This window comes from Octodon degus, unplaced genomic scaffold (genome assembly GCF_000260255.1).
Source record: "Octodon degus isolate 3935 unplaced genomic scaffold, OctDeg1.0 scaffold00115, whole genome shotgun sequence".
NCBI lineage: Eukaryota > Metazoa > Chordata > Mammalia > Rodentia > Octodontidae > Octodon > Octodon degus.
In genome coordinates, this window is record NW_004524691.1 from 7,954,322 (window position 1) to 7,960,719 (window position 6,398).

At 45.1% G+C, this 6,398-nt stretch overlaps 1 pseudogene across 1 annotated transcript; it reads left to right on the forward strand.

The window, feature by feature from the left end:
* Positions 1–3,508: 3,508 nt before the first annotated feature.
* On the forward strand, positions 3,509–6,073 carry LOC101561048 (annotated as a pseudogene). Its single transcript, XR_192723.1, has one exon. The product of XR_192723.1 is annotated as an elongation factor 2 pseudogene (transcript).
* The last annotated feature ends 325 nt before the right edge of the window (positions 6,074–6,398 follow it).

The window sequence follows — 6,398 nt, forward strand, 5'->3', positions numbered from 1 at the left end:
CCCAGACTCCCATATCACTCAGTTGATCATTCTTTGACAACAACTGGGAAATCCATAACTAAGGAAAGAGGACCCAAGGGTTTTGGGTCTTCTGACACCTATTGGGTTCAACAGATCAAGCAAGATCATCCTGAGCTGGAATTGATTACTAAATGAAAAACATTCAAAGGTCTTTTAGACACAAGAGTGCATATTTCAGTCATCATCCAAGGTCTTTGGCCTACAGCATGGTGTCTGAATGTGGCCACTACAGATCTATAGGGGTAGGCAATGTTTCTTGCCCTAGAAGAAGCACTAAGTTACTAACCTGGAGGGATGCAGAAGGCCATTCTGGATATTTCTCATCTCAAGTCCTCCCCCACATACCACTCAATGTATGAGATCCTGACATATTACAGGATATGGGGGCACTGTGGGATAGTCTTAACTCTTTGGTGACTTGATAGATGTTGCAATAAGGTTTCCTTCCTATTCAAGGGCTTGGTGAAAACAGGGAGGGAAAGCACCTCTTCCAGTTTTTCTATAACAAGACTATTTTGGTATAGGTTACTCATCCTCATATTTTCAGGAGGGGCTTTCATTTCTTCTCTGACCCAATGGATGCTGTTCAAGATTCCTATAAGGACTGCCTGTTTTATTGCCTTTTTTTTTTTTAGTTGAATCATTTATAGTTGTCTTAAATTTTTTCTTTGCTTGTGTTTGTTTTTGTTTTTATGTGGAGGAGGGCAATTCTGAATATCTGATGACCTTGTTTGGGTTGATCAATGACCCCTCACTCAGGAGAAGCTTACAACGGCTCATACACTGATCAATAAACAGATGATGGCGGACACCTAGAATTCGCCAATAACACTTAGAATGCCCAATTCTCATAATAGAAAAAGAAGCCTTTATTGTTTTACCTTAAGGTGATTGATTTAAAAGACTTTTTTTTTAAACTAACCTCTCCATTCTCAAGATAAAAAGTGGCTTGCCTTTAGTGTACCCTCTATTAATCATCAGGTCCCTATGAGCTGCCTCCAGCAGTGTTGTTTGCCACAGGACACAGCAAATAGTCTGACCCTGTGTCAAGAGTTTGTGGCTGAAGTCATTTTGCCAGTCCCTCAGGCTCATCCATCTGCTTACCTTATTCATTACATGAAAAATTCATATTTAGTAGGATTTACATTGGTGGAAATATTTAAAAAGATTAAAGAAAACATTTCCCATAATTAGAAACTTTGCCCCTTGCCTCAAGAATTGTGAATTTCAGTGATGACTTTTGTGGTTTAGAGTTATAGTCCAAATTTTCATCCTTTTTTTAGATTATACAGCTAATAAAAACTGTCTTGATTTAATTACAGATTTCTTTTTGACCTCATATACAGGATATGTTGTTGATTTTAAAAGTTTTTATAGTCCTTGGTGTTCTCTTGATTCATATAAAGACTGCCTGTTTTATTGCTTTTTTTTAGTTGAATCATTTATAGTTGTGTTAAATTTTTTCTTTGCATGTGTTTGTTTTTGTTTTTATGTGGAGGAGGGCAGTTCTGATTATTATTTGGTATAGAAAAGTTTTTGTTTTTTTACAAGCAGGTATAAAAGTTTGAAGTACCATCTGAGAACAGTACTTCTGTTGAGACTTAAGCAGTCACTTAAATTTAGCATTATCATAATGTATAACCATTCTGATTCATTTAGGCAATGGCAGGCCCCCCAAAAGATGCAAACTAGGGTACATTTTACAAATCTGGGTTGCCTTATATAACTAAACTAAGACACATTGTGCCACACACTATTCAGATCCAGGTTATTCATCTTGCAACCCTAACTGATTTTCAGACTTCACTTGTTATTATTTGATATGCCCAGCTCTTAAGCTAACAACTCATGATTTAGGCCCTCTCTTTGACATTCTCAATGGGGATCTGGCCCCCACCTCTCCAACAGCACTTACCCCAGACACTAAATCTGCCTTAGATATAGTTCACCTGGCTCTCTAATGCTCAATTCTCTGGAGTTGATCCATCTCTGTCAATGCTTTATATTATTTTCCCATCTCAGCATATGCTCACTGAAGTTCTTTGGCAGTCTCAAGGCCCTTTACAGTGGCTATACATGCCACATGCTCCACAAAAAACTATTAGTCCTTTTTATGATGCTGTGGCAGAACTGAGTGCACATGGGTGAATGCATGCTGTTTAGTGCTTTGGTTGTGAGGCACAAATTCTCATTGGTTCCTTTCCTTTGGTTCAACAACAGTAATTATGAAAATTTTCATCTTCTTCGTAATCTACATTGGCTAACTTTCCTGGTATTATTGATAGTCTTTGTCTTTCAACAAAAATAAATTTAGTTCCCATAGCAGGAGGAATCTCTGTTTTCATGGATGGATTATCTTCAAGTAGGGGAAGTTATATATTGACCTCCTCTTTCAGAATATAGGATCTGGCTGTCTCTTTTGCACAAAAGACTAAATTACAAGCTGTCATATGGGCCTTGCAGGATTCCCCGTTTTAATGGTCATTTACATTCCCATTCCCAGTTGTCAGGGCCTCTCACTGAGGAAAATGCTGCTATAGACAGAGTTCTGGCTGCTGTCACTATTATTACCTCTGATACCATTCAACAGGATCCTGCCTTCTATGCCAGCTGTCATCAAAATGCTTCTGCCTTACACAAACAGTTCCATTTAGCCAAAGAACAGGCTCAACATTGTTAAACAATGTTCCTCATGCATAATACATCTTCTCTCACTTTCTATGGGGGTCAATCCCCGAGAGTAACACACCATTTCTGGCAGATGGATGTCGCTCACATTTCTGAGTTTGGCTATTTTTGCTGGATTCTTGTTTCAGTGGACACTTCCTCAGGGTTTATTTTTGCTTCTACCTACACTGGTGAGGCAGCTAAATATGTCATTGCTCATTTCTTAGATGCCTTTAGTATTTTCGCTGTCCATGGGCACTTAAGACTGACAATGGCCCAGCATATACAAGTACTGCTTTCTAAATGTTTTGTAAAACCTTTCATATTTCCATTATGAAGGACATTCCTCATAACCCTAAAGTCCTAAAAATTGTTAAACAAGCTCATGTATGCTCAAAATTAAATTTCAAAAACAAAATGGGGAATCAATCCTCATAATAGACCTCATAATAGACCTCGTTTGGCAGTATGTACTATTAAATTTTTTAATTATACTAAGGCTAAAATTACAACAACAAAAAGATAATTCAATCAGGTAAAAGAAAAAAAAAACTAAGTTGGGGTCAAAGTTGTGCTTATGTTGAACACAGAATGCTGAACAACCTATCTGGGTGCCAGAGCATGTTGTCTGGCTGTATCATGAATTGGTTTCACTTTTCAAGAAGGTGATGCACTGTCATATGGCAGTGGTACTTTGGAGACTGCTGTATAGCTGATAGAAAAGAATGAAGCCAGGGCTCTTCTGCCATCATCACAGCCATCCTTGGCATAGCTCAGTTCAGTCAGATCTGTCTGGGAGAATCCAGCAACATCTGCCACCATGGTGTACTTCACTGTAGACCAGATCCAGGCCATCACAGACAAGAAGGCCAACATTTGCAACATGTCTGTCATCACCCACATGTACCACGGCAAGTCCACGCTGATGGATTCCCTGGTGTGCAAAGCTAGCATCATCACATCCAATCGCACTGGTGAGACCAGCTTCACTGACACCCGGAAGGGTGAGCAAAAGCACTGTATCACCAAGTCAACCGCTATCTCCCTCTTCTATGAACTTTCTGAGAATGACTTGAACTTTATCAAGCAGAGCAAGGATGGCTCTGGCTTCCTCATCAACCTCATTGACTCTCCTTGGCATATGGACTTCTCCTCAGAGGTGACAGTTGCCCTACATATCACTGATGGCATCTTAGTGGTGGTGGACTGTGTGTCAGATGTGTGTGCAGAGACAGTGCTGCAGGAGGCTGTCACTGAGCGCATCAAGACTGTACTCATGATGATAAAGATGGACCGTGCCCTACTAGAGCTACAGCTGGAGCCTGAGGAGCTGTACCAGACCTTCCAGGGCATAGTGGAGAACGTCAACATCATCATCTTCACCTATGGCGAGGGCGAGAGCAGCCCCATGGGCAACACCATGAATGACCCTGTCCTTGGTACTGTGGGCTTTGGGTCAGGCCTGCATGGCTGGGCCTTCACCCTGAAGCAGTTCACAGAGATGTACGTGGCCAAGTTCACTGCCAAGGGGGAGGGCCAGCTGGAGCCTGCTAAGTGGGCCAAGAAGGTGGAAAACATGATGAAGAAGCTGTGGGATGACCGGTACTTCGATCCATCCAACAGCAAGTTTAGCAAGTCAGCCACCAGTCCTGATGGAAAGAAGCTGCCTCGTACTTTCTGTCAGCTCATCCTGGACCCCATCTTCAAGGTGTTTGATGCAATCATGAACTTCAAGAAAAAGGAGATGGCAAAGCTGATTGAGGAGCTGGACATTAAGCTGGACAGCGAGGACAAAGACAAAAAGGGCAAGCCACTGCTCAAGGCTGTGAGGCGCCGCTGGCTGCCAGCCGGGGATGCACTGCTACAGATGATCATGATCCACTTGCCATTGCCTGTCACAACACAGAAGTACTGCTGTGAGCTGCTATATGAGGGGCTCCTAGATGATGAGGCCCCCATGGGCATTAAAAGCTGTGACCCTAAAGGTCCCCAAATGATGTACATTTCCAAAACAGACGCGTCTTCTCAGGGCTGGTGTCCATCAGCTTAAAGGTCCTGATTATGGGCCCTAACTACACCCCTGGGAAGAAGGAGGACCTCTACCTGAAGCCCATTCAGAGGACCATCCTGATAATGGGCCATTATGTGGAGCTCACTGAGGACGTACACTGTGGGAACATTGTGGGACTGGTGGGTGTGGACCAGTTCCTAGTGAAGACTGGCACCATCACCACCTTTGAGCATGCCCACAGCATGCGTGTGATGAATTTCAGCTTCAGCCCTGTGGTCAGAGTGGCTGTGGAGGCCAAGAATCTGGCTGACCTTCCCAAGCTAGTGGACGGGCTGAAGCGGCTCGCCAAGTCCCACCCCATGGTGCAATGCATCATTGAGGAGTCGGGAGAGCACATCATCACGGGCACTGGAGAGCTGCACCTGGAGATCTGCCTCAAGGACTTGGAGGAGGACCACACCTGCATCCCCATCAAGAAATCGGACCCTGTGGTCTCATACTGGGAGACAGTGAGTGATGAGTCGAACCTGATGTGCCTCTTCAAGTCCCCCAACAAGCACAACCTCCTGTACATGAAGGCATGACCCTTCCCGGATTGCCTGCCTGAGGACATTGACAAAGGTGAGATGTCTGCCCACCAGGAGCTAAAGCAGCATGCCTGCTACCTGGCTGAGAAATATGAGTGGGACGTGGCAGAGGACCACAAGATCTGGTGCTTTGGCCCTGATGGCACTGGTCCCAACATCCTCACCAACATCACCAAGGGGCTGCAGTATGTCAGTGAGATCAAGGATAGTGTGGTGGCCAGCTTCCAGTGGGCCACCAAGGAGGGGGTGCTATGTGAGGAAAATATGCATGGAGTGTGCTTTGATGTCCATGACGTGACCCTGCATGCCGACGTCATCCACCGTGGGGGTGGTCAGATCATCCCCACGCATGGTGCTGCCTATAAGCCAGCATGCTGACAGCACAGCTGTGCCTCATGGAGCTCATCTACCTTGCGGAGATCCAGTGTCCAGAACAAGTGGTTGGGGGATCTATGATGTCCTGAACAGGAAGCGAGGCCATGTCTTCAAGGAGTCCCAGGTGGCTGGCACCCCTATGTTCGTGGTTAAGGCCTACCTGCCCATCAATGAGTCCTTCGGGCCTCACTGCCGACCTGTGGTCCAACACGGGTGGTCAGGCCTTCCTCCAGTATGTGTTCGACCACTGGCAGATCCTGCCCGGTGACCCCTTTGATAATAGCAGCCACCCAAGCCAGGTGGTGGTGGAGACCCACAAGCACAAGGGCCAGCTTTGGACAACTTCCTGGACAAGTTGTGGCAGGTGGCACCACTCCAGCTCCACCACGGCAGCACGTCCTCACTCAAATGACACCTTGAAACTGTCCCACACAGTGACCTCTGCCTGACGGGTTTTTGGGCCTGCTCCACGCCATCGTACCATTCACACTTGATGCTCTTTCTATTTATTTTGGGTTTCAGAACAGTGGAAATGCCTTCTCTGCGGGGACTTTTGGGCCAGTGGGTGGGAAGGTGGGGCAGGACACCCAGTGTTTTTCATTTGTTCAGAGGGAACCACAACTCTCATGTTCCAAAATTTAAAATGAATACATTATGAGATTTGTTTGGGTAAATGGCTTGAAGCCACACTTGGAAGAACATGTGGGCAGGTAGGCCCTGGAAGGCAAGGTCCTGTG